We start from the raw sequence: 14,271 nt of genomic DNA, 5'->3' as shown, positions 1-14,271 counted from the left end.
CTGGACTAGAGCAAAACTTAGGGCTTTGGCGAGGGAGCTTCCCAATCCTAGTCAGGACCTACTGGGATTTGCAAAGGAATTTAAGATAAACATCCCAACCTGTGAGCCCGGTTTTGCAGATCTGTACCCATTAATGCAGCTATTCCCTTCTGAAGGTAAAGCGAGGGAAAGGAGAGACAAAGCAGAGTGGAAACACCTCTCAACCAATTTCAGTTCCCATGGTTCACAGGTTCAAAGCAAATGCAATTAACTCATGTTTCCCCCAAGCTGTAGCCTGGACAAAGATTCAGCAGTGCAAACACAGAAAAGATGAATCCTGGATTATGAGGTTTGAGAGCTTTCAAACACTATTCTGGCACGATACCTGAATGTTCTCTAACAGTCAAAATGATTCTTTGCTTAACTCCATGGTTTTAGAAGGTGTCAATGAGGAGCTGGCTGCTCTAACTAAAAAATACAACTTGGGTTGATCAGCATTACATAAAATGCCCTTACCGTGCTGGCTGATTAACTTCAAAAATACTGAGAGAGAAAATACATCTATAAAAATTGTACCTTTGATTGTACCAATTAAGTAATCAAGGTCAGGCTACAGTTAATAAATCCCCGTTCAGTCCTCGACTGACAAAGGAACCTAGCACTTGCTTTTACTGTGGGTTTAAGAAGAAAAAGACATTAGAGAAGGAACTGTAGAAAATGAAGAAAGATTTTAAAACAGACGATCTCAGGGCAGAATCCAAAGTTAGACAAGAATGAGGCTGCTCCAAGGGAACACTGGGAGTCTTTTCTGTTTATCACAGGGGGAAAAGTAGAAAAAAAACAGGGGAAAACAGTTAAAGCCCTAACAGAAAGGAGGGGGTCAGCTTTCAGGTTTAAACCTGACCAAAATCTGAGGCTGCTGCCCAAGGAGTGGTGCTTAATGCAAATGGTGGGGTTTTAATGTACCTGTTAAGGCTCTTTAGAATTTTCCTTAGGAGAACGTAAAGGAAGGAGCTCACCTTTTCTAGTACAAAGTGCCCCGTTCACCCGATGGAAAGAGATTAGAAACTTATGAAGGCCAGGCTGCCCTTCCTCCTAAGGGGAAATGTTCTTAGACCTGAAAGATGGGACTCTATGTGACCCACGATCAGGTGACGCAGGGGAAGATCGCCGGGCTGAGCACCGTGAGAGTTACAGGCACGTGACCCTCCTGACAAGGAGAACGCATTCCCACTGCAACGACCGGAGACGAGAACAAGGCCCTGCCCGATACTCATCAGTACCCGTGGAGGGAGGAAGCCACAGAGTGAAAGCTTTGACGCCGGCTCACGTTGAGAAGGGCCGGTTGCACCACCCCTGTGGCTCTCTCCGCCAGTTAACGGCCGGATGGGTCAAGGTCGGGCTGCAGCGACGCTGCCTCACTCCTTGGCTGCCTCACTCCTTGCTGTGCTGCACTGCCAGCCCCACGCCTCACCGCCCTTGTCGCTGGGAGGGTGGCCCCTCGCTGCGGTCTCCGCAGCGCTGTTCAGCCTCTCCACTTGGGACGGACGGCAGCACAGTGCTGCAGGGCAGACCCAGGTGACCTGGCGTCTCCTCCCGAGTCAGCTCGGACAGAACGAGCAGGCGATTTACTGTCGTGTTCAGTTTCCAGCAAGACAGCCTGTGCTGCAGAAACCAGCTTCAAAGGGATAGAGCGTCCCAGGGAAAATGATGATCCGAAGGCTGATGTGACGGGTCATCGGAAGGACAATTGGCGGTGGAGACACTGGCTTTCCCTATGCCCGACACACACGCAGGTCAGGGGCTTTCCAGGCTGCTGCAGGAACTGGATTCCAAAACTGTCTTCAGTGGCCCCACTATTATGTGACTACCTTAGACAAAGCCCAGCTGAGCCTCTTTGGGAGAAAAAGCATTCTGAAGCCACAGAGACCCTAAAACACTTCCTGGCAAAGGCCCTGGCCTTGGGGCATCCCAGTATTATTTACCCTTTTATTCTCTTTGCACGTGTAAACAGAGACGCTACACTAGGAGTTTTAACCCAGTGACAGTGCGGTTCCTACCGAGCAACCAGACGTCGCCACCAGGAGCCGGCTTCAGCAGCCAAGGACTGCTGCGTCCAACCACAGAAGGGACGGTCTCAGGTCACACTCTCACCATCGCGGTCTCCCACTCCGTGAAGGCCTTTCTAAGCTCTCATCACACACATTACCCAAGCCCACTGCCTTCTCCTGAGGTGGTCTTGCTCTCACCAAAACTCTCCACAGGTGTAACAAACAGCCCAGCACCGGCTCCCAGAAAGCAGCAGACAATGAAAACCCTTTGTCTTCTGGGACTGACCTTCAAGGAAGCCCGACGGACAATTCTGATTTTAGGTTACTCACTCACTGTGGTTCATGTCTGAGAGAACCTCGTGGAGGGGCGGGCTGCACCATTTGTTTCTCCCGTGCTGTCCCGGAAAACAGAGTTTTATCTGAAATCTCCTCCTTCAACAGGCTGAGGTAACAGGACTGATAAGAACCTGCCAGTGTGCACAGGAAGTCTGCTGATACTGACAGATGCCGCCGCCTTCTGGGGGCACAGGACGTCCAGCATCCTGAGGGAGCCTGTTCACAATGGTGTTCAGCATCCTGAGAGCCTGTTCACAACGGTAAACGTGAGCAGCGTTGCTGGAGGCGGCTCTGCCTCCAGGGCACTTGCTGCTATGGTGGCATCAAAGGCCCACTCTGCAGCAGTGACCACGTGGCCACGACCACACTGGCCTCCCAGCAGCTGTCCTGACAGGTGGCTCAGGGGCAGCACCCGAAGAAGGACCTGGACACACGGGGAAGACTGAACTCAAGTCAAAGGCTGGGAATACGCCCAGACAGGAGGCCTCTCCTTCTGCGTGAGCCTCGGTATCCTCATGAGCTACCTCACTGGCACCCAGGTAAGATGGTATCGTGCGGTAAAACAACTGCAAAGGCTTTTACAGTAGCCTACTAACACCAAAAAATTAAGCTGGGTGTCCTATAACAAATGTCAGTATATTACCATTTCCCTTAAAGAGAGGGGACCAGAAGTCTCCCGGGTTGCACCAAATGGGACCTAATGGCAGTGGGGCGCTGGTCTGTGGCCCTGACCTCTGCCAGGATGGATGGGAAGATGTACTTCAGGATTCCCTAGGGCTCAAGGCCACCTGTATGTTAATTTAGAGATGACTCCGCAGATTTACCAAGTGAGGCGTATTCCCTGGTATGACCATTTAGCATCTATTTTTCATGCCTTCAGTAGAACTGGAAGATGTACATGCCCACATCAAAGCCTTAACAGAACTCACCCAAAAGGCCTTAAATGATTAATCAGGCTATTAGCCTACTGAATTGAGGCCTCTATGATGAGAAAAGTGGTTATCACAAAATCACAGGACCCTGGATATCCTTACAGCATCTCAAGGAGGCACCAGCACTATAATTCAAACCGAACGCTGTGTCTTCTTAGCAGACAGATCCTCTAATGGGATATGTTTAATGACCCACGTGAAAAATGAGGCTCCTGTCCTAAGTCGTCCACTTCCTAGTCTTCGTGGTCCTTTCAGGGAGCTGGTTTGGTTCTAGAATCTCATGGCTTAAATCCCTACTTAGGACTTTATTCATGTTACTACTTGCGTGCTATCCTCTCTCTTGTGTTACCCAGTGTGTAATCAGGCCTTTAACAAAATTAACGCTACCTAAGTCTTGAGGCAGTCAAGCAGACATATATATATATACTCCATACTGAATACTGTACTAGTGCAACTCTAGATACAGGAAGAAACTGGGGAGAATACCTCCTGGGTCATAATTGACAAGTTAAGACAGTCAACGCAGAGACTTTCAGGTCGTCTATCGGCAGGCCTAAACCAAAATAACACACTGGCCTCTTCTCATCTGACCCAGGCACGAGACCTCCTGGCACCACGGGGCAGTGGACGGACAACGCTGCGGCCGTCAGCTGGCAGAGTCCAGCTGGCCCGGCAGAGTCCGCGGGCTCGGCAGGGAGACGACAGGAAGGAGCTGTGCTCTGGGCCCAGCCTCCGCCGTGCAGGCGCGACCTCCCTGCGCCCACGTGCCTGCATCTTGTCATCACGGAAGAGCACGACCATCACAGACCTCCGTGCCAGTCTTGTTACTAGCAGGGATGTCCTACCTTACCTTTCAGAGCAGCCTCCCAGGCTGTTCTCAGTGAGGCCCCCAAGTTTAAGACTCAGCTCACACCTCCGGTTGCGGGTTCTTCAGACGCCAGCAGCAGAGACCCTAATGAATGAGTAGTTTTACATTTCTTATGGCACAGAGTTTTACAGCCACATTTCTAATACAGTGCTGGAAACACGGCTACACAAAAAGACACTTCCCTGTGATGGGTGGAACCCAGTCTCTCCAACTACGAGAGGAACACTAACACCTCCTTAATTTTAAACAACTCACCTTAAGCCTACCTACACACGTTTGGTGCACTTATGACATTCCTGACTTGTTTCAATGTTTCTGGGCTATGTGGTTTGTAAGAGATTTTTCAAATTGTTGCAAATCTCCAAAAAAAAAAACAAAAGTCCAATATATTTACTGAATAAAAATCTACCTCTAAGTGGACCCACGGGTCACTTGTATAATGTGCCGAGGAGAGGAGAGCGCCTCTACACACTCGAGGATGACGACAGGGGCTCTGTCCTTGCCGCCTGGCAGGTGAGAAAGGAGCGCCCCCAGCCCACTGTCAGCGAGCCAGACCTGGGTGACGGCAGGTGAAGGGCAGGGCTGCGTCTGTAAGGCGCCTGCGCGGGCCACCCAAGGAGCACTTGCTGTGGTGCTCGCACCTGAACGCTCCCCCTCCGTCTTCCAGGGAGGCTTCCTGGAGACACTGAGCAGGAGGGCGCTGTGGGGTGTGTTGCTCTTGGTGTTCAGAAGAGAAGGCTCTCAGGTAAAACGCATGTATGCATTTGAATCAGTTCCCTTCAGTTTCACTGAGCCTGAGCAAGTTAAGGGTACTTGGTGGGTAAATTAGGAGTTTGAAGTTAATATATACAGACCACTATGTAAAAATAAACGACAAGGACCTACTGTATAGCACAGGGAACCACACCGAGTATCTGGTAAGAGCTCATAAGGAAAAAGACCTGGAAAAGGAGAGTTGTAGGTGTGTGTGTAGCTGAATCACCATGCTGCACAGCTGACACAAGATAAACTGAACTTCAGTAAAAAATGCCAAAAACAAAACAAGGACCTTGTAGGGTCCTTCCATCTAGGTTGGAGACAGTCCTATAAATGTCTTGTCCAGTATGCATAGTCTTATTCAAAGACAGACTGCTGTGATAAGCTGCTGTTGTAGCCACGCGTTCCGGGAAACAAACTCACTCAGAAGGACAATGCAGATGGAGCGCAGTTTATTACACCGGCGGGCCCGAGGCAGAGTCTCCTCTTAGCCAAGGACCCCGACCAGTTTTTGTGAAAACCTTATATACCCTAAGTGTACTTGCTCAAACCCACCTCCCCAGATTCCTTGAAACTAGTCCGAACAAGGTAAAAGAGAGACACGATCAAAGTTAACCCATGATTCACGTGTCACAAGACTAGATAAACAGTGGATATTTATCAACAGGCCTGTGGTCATATCCCGATAAACATAATGGAATTTACCACTTTGTTCTGTTACAGGAATAATTAGCATATTCTTTTGGGCAACGGAGAGTCCAAGTACAAGTCCTGAGGCTCTTGTATCCGGGGGTCTGGTTTTCCATTGGTATGCCGTTTCTATAGACACGGGCACAAAGTTCAGAGTCCGTTGGGAGGCTGACCATGTGTGTAGCCTAATGTTCGCGGCCTGGCCTACGATGGAGTCCAGCTCTGTCTGTTTCCTCCTTCATTCCCCCTCTTGATGCTCTTAACTCATATTATGAGCATCACTCATAGGGATATATTGCACCCTGGCTCTCCAACCGCCAATTTGGGAGAATGACATCAACCTTTGGGTTACAAAGTTCATAATACATTGTAAAATTCAGGGTCCACAAAGCAGAACTACCAAGGCAACTATAACAGTGGTAAATACAGTTTTCCACCAATCGCCCTTCACCCAAGATAGGACTGAAGTCCAGAAAGGAATGTTTTCATTTGACATCACTTTTACCTGGTTTTTCATGTCATCTAAAGCAGTGGATACATTGCCAGGTAAGTCAGGAATGCATACACAACATTCAACCTTAATTATAGCACAGGTCCCTCCTTGAGCAGCTGTGACTATGTCCAAAGCCATGCCATTTGAATTACAGCTTTTCTTATTTGGATTTGCTCTTCATTTAAGGCTTGGATGGCTTTTGTTCTATCTAGGAGGGTCTGTTTTGTGAAATTAGTCAAGGTCTCTACTTTAATCATAATATCTGTTGTCCCTATAGAGGGTATGAATAAAGCAGCAATATATTCATGCCACTGAAACACAGATCTTGTCCACCTTGCATGTAAATAAAGTAGATTTACTGGGGCTCGTTGTAGGTTAGGCTTTTGTTACACTGGCATTTATATCAAATGTAACCCTATGACCCGAGTCTATTCACTGTAGGTCTGGCTTACACCCAGAGAGCAGGGAGAGATTATCATTGTGTCCCAGCAAAGAGCAGAGTGGTTTAAAATCTCCTTAGTGGAGCAGTGACAGCCACCAGGGAAGTCCATCCATCACAGACAGAGGCATAGCCCCACATACCCAACAGTTGGAGGTATTGTGAAGTCCGTGTAGGAATGTGCACGTTGATGAGACCAAGCAGCAGGAGTTGATTATGCGGCTTCATCCTCAAGGGCCTCATCTGGGATCTTCTTTTCCTTCTTCTTAAGGCTGGTCCGCTGTGCAGTCCACTCAGCATTTTCTGGGTCTGCGTGGTATGTTCTCTTCACCCTCATATGATGGATCCAAGGGGCAATACCTGCAACTTTAACTGCAGTAGGGGTAGTTAGAATAACAGTATAAGCCCCTTCCACTGAGGGGCTAGTAAATCAAGTTTCCAGTCTTTGACCTATACTTGGTCACCAAGCGTAAACTCATTTAATCTGTTCCCCAAGGGGGGAAGGCACCCTTTCTTGTACAAACTTAGTTACCCAATTTATTACCTTACCCAGTTCCATCTGCTGCGAAATCCTATCCCCCCTTACGTGAGGCAAATTTGTTGACACCTATTTATAGGAGGGGGCCTCCCGTACACAATTTCGTATGGAGAATAGCCTTGGGACTGTGGGGTCATCCTGAGTCTGAGCAGAGCCGTCGGAAGCAAGTCCACCCAGGAGCAGTCAGTCTCTATGATCCACTCGGAGAGTCTCTTTAAGTGTCCGGTTGGTTCATTCCACCATCTCAGAACTCTGGGCCCATATGCAGTGTGCAGTTTCCACTTGATGTTTAAAGTTTTGCTACTTGTTGTACTAAATTAGCTACGAAAGCTGGGCCATTGTCTGATCCAATGCTGGTAGGAAATCCAAATCTGGGAACTATTTCCCTAAGCAGGCACTGGGCTACTTCTGATGCCCTTTCAGTCCAGGTAGGAAAACCTTCTACCCATCCCGAGAACGTACATACCGTGACCAGCAGGTAACGGTAGTGTCTGTGAGGTTTCATTTCAGTGAAGTCCACTCCCAGGTGTTCAAAGGGCAGCATGCCTTTCCGCTGAATATCCGGAGGTTTTTGTCTGAATACCCGAGAGGCAGCATTAACCTGTGAGTAGGCAGCATGCCTAGGTGGGTCGCTTGGTGTGTTTGGCTTACCAGAGTGTGTGCCAGCTCCTCCGGTGCCAATAATTTGCCACTTGGCAATTCCCACCATCCCTTTTCAGTCTTGATGGCCCCTTCCACTTTGGCTAACCTGACAGCCGTTGTCCTTGTTTTATCAGGCTAGTGCCATCAGTATACAGGACCCAACTAGGATCAGTATATAGGACCCAACTAGGGTCTGGACCCTTGAGTCCTTCTTTAAAACAAACCCCAGGTACCTTACCTCCTCCTTGCAGATCTGCGCCTTCTCCTTCGACACCCGGTGACCTGCTTCCATCAGCAGCTGGAGCAGAGCTTTTGTCCCTTTCCAGCATTTTTCCTTGGTCTCAGCAGCCAGCAGCAGGTCATCCCCGTATTGTAGGAGCCATCATCCATACTCTTTCGGATGGAATGAGTTCAGGTCAGAAGCCAAGGCTTCCCCAAAGATGGCTGGGGAGTTCTTAAACCCTTGTGGGGGAGTCCAGGTGAGCTGATGTTTGGTGCCCCTGACTGGATCTTCCCATTCAAAGGCAAAGACGGGCTGTGACGCTGGGGCGAGGCGTACGCAGAAGAAGGCATCCTTGAGATCTAGGCGAGTACAAACTTTAGTCCTCGGTAGGAAGAGGCTAAGTAAGGTATAGGGGTTTGGAACAGTGGGGTGTAAAGTCACAGTAGCCTAGTTGACTAGCCTGAGATCTTGTACAGGCCTATAGTCCTGTCCTTCTTCCTTTTTGACTGGCAGGATCAGCATATTCCAAGCCGACTGGCACTCTACTAGAATGCCCGCTTGTTTCAATCTATTGATGTGGGGTAGTATGCTGGCCCAGGCCTCTACTGGTAGTGGGTACTGGCTCTTTCTAACCGGGATGGTACCTGGTTTGAGTTCTGTTATCACTGGGGCTTGATGTTTACCCAGCCTGGGGGAAGGCAGGGTTGTCTTCCGCCCAGACCTCAGGGAATAATTGAGTTAGCTCTCTCTCGTGCTCTTCTGGCCCACCTGGTTCTTCCTTCGGAGGCTCATACAACCTCCACTCATCCTGGGGTGGCATTGAGAGAGAGCAAATAAGTCATAGTGTCCATCCGGAAGGTGGGCCTCTCCTCAGTGGAGAAAGCCACTTCTGCTCCTAGTTTGGAAAGCAAGTCTCTTTCCAACAGGGGTACTGGGCACTCAGGAATGTAGAGGAATTCATGAATCACTTGGTGCGCCCCCCCATCTGACATTTTCTGGGCTGGCAAAACGATTTAATCATCTCTTCTCCTGATACCCCAGTTACAGTGGTAGTCTCTTTTTGGACAGTGGTGCCACAGGTTTTGTTACTACTGACAGTTCTGCTCCTGTATCCACCATGAAGTCAATGTTTTGGTCCCCCACTTTTAAGGTTACCATGGGCTCTCGGGGAGCTGGTATCTCTGAGCCCCAGCAGCCCTATTTACTTTCCAAGTCAGCAAGCCCCACAACTGCGGGAGCTTCCTCTTCCTTCCTTGCCTTAGGGCATTCATTCTTCCAGTGGCCAAAAGCTTGGCACCCGGCACACTGGTTTGGCTGTAACGGGGACAGGGCCTCCGTTGGGACCAGTTGAAGGACTGTCCTGTCCCTGGGGCAGATGAGGTTTTCTGGAGGGCCCGAGATAGACTTTCCCAGAGCAGCAGCTAGCATTGCACATCTCGTCTGTTCTCTTTCGTTCCCTCCGGCTCTCCGGCAGAGTGGCAGAGCGCAGTCTCTGCTTAATTCCAACATCTCCCTCCCCTTCTTGTCAGTGCTCACTGGGAGAGGCAGGTATAGCTTGGGCAGTTCAGCTGGAGCCGGATCCTGGAAGTATTGGCTAGAGGCTTCTGTCACCGGGATCGGAGCCTGCCAAAACGGCGGCTCTACGAACTCTGGGAGAGCTGGCGGAAATGCAATAGCTGCTGCAGGAACTTCACTTGGCTCTGGATTGGGCATCAAGGCGGCCTCCGGTCCAGGTGGAGCACTGGGAGGCGGGCGCATCATTATCCAGTATGGGAGAGGGGTCAGGTCATCCCCGTCCAAATCCTGCCAGATCCCAGAGGGAGAAGGGGGATCGGCGTGTCTTCACCTGCCAGTCAGCACAGCCGAACCAGAATACCACGTGGTCCAAGACTTTCTCCCTTAAAGTCCATTCTGCCTTGGTGGGCTTGATCAGGTGCGGATGAAAACACAGATGGGTTAAATATCTCATGTCCCAGGCCATCTCTGGAAAAGCCAATTCATACTCACTTATGTATCCCCCCTCCTTCTAGCCTAACAATTCCGAGGGGGTCAAGAATTTCACAGCAGACGGGACACCTCCTCGGGGAAGGCAGAATACGGGCATACAAGGACCAGTTTCCTATCCTAAAATCTCCCGGCGGTCACTGATAATAATTTTCCCTGAGACGGCGTGGACACACCTTCTAAATGACCTTCACAAATTCCCTTCCTAAGCCCTAGCACACTCATTGACCTGTGTACCAAGCAATCACCGCCTCCTGCCTATCCTAACATCCCCTGGCGATTGCTTGGTAATAATTTTCCCCGAGACAGCGTGGACACATCTCCTAAATGACCTTCACAAATTTCCTTCCCAAACAGTAGCACGCTCGTCAGCCTGTGTACCAAGCAATCGCTGCCTGCCTATTCCAGGCTCCTGTGGGTCTGTGCCCCTTCCAGTCCCTCCCAGGGGGGTGATTAGGCCCCCTCTTCCACTCTGCCGGGTGGGTTCCTCCTCACCTGAGCGCTCAGTTCCCCTGCTGCCATCTACTACCTGCTAACGTGAAAGGTCCGGGCGTTGAGAAGCAGAATCCTTCCAGAAGGGTGAGGCGCCTCCCCACCTCTAGAAGATTCAAGCCGCGAGGCCTTGGAGTAGTCCCAAATGGGACTTGTCTCCTCAAAGTGAGGAGTTTCCCGGCCAATGCACCAAATGTTGTAGCCACGCGTTCCGGGAAACAAACTCACTCAGAAGGACAATGCAGATAGTGGAGTGTGGTTTATTACACCGGTGGGCCCAAGGTAGAGTCTCCTCTTAGCCAAGGACCCCGACCAGTTTTTGTGAAAACCTTATATACCGTAAGTGTACTTGCTCAAACCCACCTCCCCAAATTCCTTGAAACTAGTCTGGACAAGGTAAAAGAGAGATATGATCAAAGTTAACCTATGATTCACGTGTCACAAGACTAGATAAACAGTGGATATTTATCAATAGGTCTATGGTCATATCCCGATAAATATAATGGAATTTACCACTTTGTTCTGCTACAGAGATAATTAGCATATTCTTTTAGGCAAAGGAGAGTCCAAGTACAAGTCCTGAGGCTCTTTTATCCGGGGGTCTGGTTTTCCATTGGTATGCTGTTTCTATAGACACCGAGCACAAAGTTCAGAGTCCATTGGGAGGGTGACCATGCGTGTAGCCTAATGTTCGCAGCCTGGCCTACGATGGGAGTCCAGCTCTGTCTGTTTCCTCCTTCACTGCAAAAACAAACTTACTTGAGTATCCTTTTCATAATTAAACTTTACAATTATGTCACATAATTGGGATAGTTAAGAAATTTGGGATGGTCATGTATACACTGCAGTATTTAAAACGGATAACCAACAAGGACCTACTGAATAGTACAGGGAACTCTGCTCAATATTCCATAACAACGTAACTTTGAAAAAAATTTGAAAATGAATCAATACATGTATATGTATAACTGACTCACTTTGTCGTACACCTGAAACTAACACAAGATTGTTAATCAACTGTACTTCAATATATAAAAAAAAACAGACAATTATGTGACATAACAAGGAACCATCTGGGAGGTGAGTCTTGGTAAACACCTCAATTAAAATGTCAAAATTCTAGTTTTGTTATCAGGACCACCAGATTTTTCAGAATTCATACAATTTCTAGAATATAATAACAACACTTACCCATACCTTATAACCTAAGAAAGTTTTGACAGTGCTTCCCATGTAATTAAACATACCAAACAATCCTAGTTTAATCTCTTAGACATTTTGGGTTCTGGGCTCCTTTGTTACAAACCTGTCACACCTTTCCTTTTCCTGTATTAGTTTGTCCCTTATTTTCTTTCCTATTTAGAAATAACCAACTTCAGGACCATGTTACTTTTCCCCTTAACAAAATGCATTTTCATTTCTCATATCTTTCCTAGCATACTGAAATGTTTCACTTATTTTAGTGGCTTAAAATATATACATGTATGTATGTTACAGCTTTTCACCCTTCAAAGGGCTTCCTTGGTGGCTCAGTGGTAAAGAACTCACCTGCCGATGCAGAAGACGCGTGTTGGATCCCTGGGTGGGGAAGATCCCCCGCAGAAGGAAACGGCAACCACTCCAGTATTCTTGCCTGGAGAAATCTATGGACAGAGGAGCCTGGCGGGTACAGTCCATGGGGTCACAAAAGAGTCGGAGGTGACCGAGCAACTAAACAACAACAGCCCTTAAGAACCCTGATCTCCAGCAAAAACAGAAGCAAGGACTTGTGATCATACCAGGGCTTCCTGATTGGAAAACTTATGTATTCTACAGTCTTCAGAAACACACGTCATCTCATCGAATAACTTCTGTCCTCAGTGTGGTGTCATATGTTTCTAACAAACCCAAACATATTTAGTTTTTCTCTCATAAAAAAGGGGGGTGAACTTAGACTTGTTTAGCAATTAGCAATTCAGACAGTGACTCCCCATTATTTAACTTAACAAAACTTTCAAGTTGCCAAAATCTGGAGAGACTTTTTTTAAGTAGATTTCCTAAAACAGTTATTCCCAAAGAGCTCAACTCCCAAAACTCTTATCTCAATTATATTTAACTTAAAGTTAAGTCATTGAATCAAGTTACTTTCCTTGCTCATGAATTGTGTAACAGAATTAATAAGATCTTATTAACTTTAAGTATAATAAAATTATAGTTGATGTCTCTTGAAACATGTCTGTATTAAGATTAACAAGCTTAAACTTTCAGACCAGATATTTAATACTGAGTATTTCCCAGATCACATGAACCTGAAATTCATTTGGGTAGGTGTCTTTTGTATTTTTAGTAAGCACTTAATTTCTTTTAGGGCTTCCCGGGTGGCTCAGAGGTTAAAGCATCTGCCTCCAATGCTGGAGACCCAGGATCGATCCCTGGGTCAGGAAGATCCCCTGGAGAAGGAAATGGCAACCCACTCCAGTCTTCTTGCCTGGAGAAACCCATGGACTGAGAAGCCTGGTTGGCTACAGTCCATGGGGTCACAAAGAGTCAGACACGACTGAGCGACTTCCCTTTCACTTTAGTTTCTTTTCAGCGAGTCACACAGCTCGTTTGCACATTGCTGCATAATTCTGATACTCTCTGTCGGTGAAGACGTGCCTCTGTGACAGACATCCACACAGAGACCTCAGTTTCCCTGCTGTCCCTCTTTCCTCTTCAGTCTCAGGAACTGTCAAAATGTGTACAGCTCAAAGGCACAGGAGGAGAAAAGCAGGTTCCTCTTAGAAAGCCACTTCTCACTGCACAGGCAAAAACCAGTTTTTACAACATAAGAGAGCCCCATTTGGCCATTTTCAAGGGGAGATCTCCTTCAGTACCCAAATAGCCAGTTCAGCTTAACCAACAGACAACTGTTGTTGTTCAGTCACTCAGTCGTGTCCGACTCTTTGTGACCCCATGGACCGCAGCACACCAGGCCTCCCTGTCCATCACCAACTCCCAGAGTTTACTCAAACTCATGTCCATTGAGTCAGTGATGCCATCCAACCATCTCATCCTCTGTCGTCCCCTTCTCCTCCCACCTTCAATCTTTCCCAGCATCAGGGTCTTTTCTAATTAGCTGACTCTTCACATCAGGTGGCCAAAGTACTGGAGCTTCAGCTTCAGCACAGTCCTTCCAATAAGTATTCAGGGTTGATTTCCCTTAGGACTGACTGGTTTGATGGAGTGCACTCACCCCCGCACTTCTAGATGAGCTTGCAGATGGCTCTGAAACAGACTTCAAACTAAGCGATCAGTTTCGAGGAGCGTCTTCGCCACGTGCAGTTACCAGGGCCCTCTCAGGAGGTCTCTGAGAACACTTAATCCTTCCACTTACTCTCTTTCCTAATCAGCGGGGTCCCCCCTCAAACCAGGATGCAGACCACTAACAAGGGTCAAAACCAGGAAGAGAGAGCAGGGTGTGGACTCACATACTGAGACAGACAGACACACACACACTCCTGAGACGATAAACAAACGCAGTCCAGAAGGCTCACTCGGATTCAGTGGCTTAAAAGCTAAGGAATTTCATGCTCTTCTGCTTCCCACTCACAGATTAGTTTCAGCTGCACTGCGGTGTCGTCATTTAGAGAGCCATTTGGGGCCGTGTCTCCCTGGATCCCAAGGAATCTTGGAAAAAGCAGCGTTACAGTAAAATAACATTGTATTCCTATACGTGGGAGCATCACTGAAAACGACCCAGTTCTGTAAAACTCACCCCAGGAAACTCTGTGACGGAGCAGAGCTCTGATGTCGCATTCTGCACACAGCCCGTGTCACCAGCAGTGTCAGGGCCTCTGGGGGTGGCAC

At 48.2% G+C, this 14,271-nt stretch overlaps 1 long non-coding RNA gene across 1 annotated transcript; it reads right to left on the bottom strand.

The window, feature by feature from the left end:
- Positions 1–5,705: 5,705 nt before the first annotated feature.
- Positions 5,706–12,824, bottom strand: LOC113884883. The gene is made up of 2 exons (XR_003509039.1): positions 11,992–12,824; positions 5,706–11,184 (listed from the first exon to the last, which is right to left on the bottom strand). It is a non-coding gene; the product is annotated as an uncharacterized LOC113884883 (long non-coding RNA).
- Positions 12,825–14,271: the final 1,447 nt, after the last annotated feature.

Source organism: Bos indicus x Bos taurus, chromosome 27, assembly GCF_003369695.1.
Source record: "Bos indicus x Bos taurus breed Angus x Brahman F1 hybrid chromosome 27, Bos_hybrid_MaternalHap_v2.0, whole genome shotgun sequence".
NCBI classification, from domain to species: domain Eukaryota; kingdom Metazoa; phylum Chordata; class Mammalia; order Artiodactyla; family Bovidae; genus Bos; species Bos indicus x Bos taurus.
This window is presented reverse-complemented; position numbering and strand designations above follow the sequence as displayed.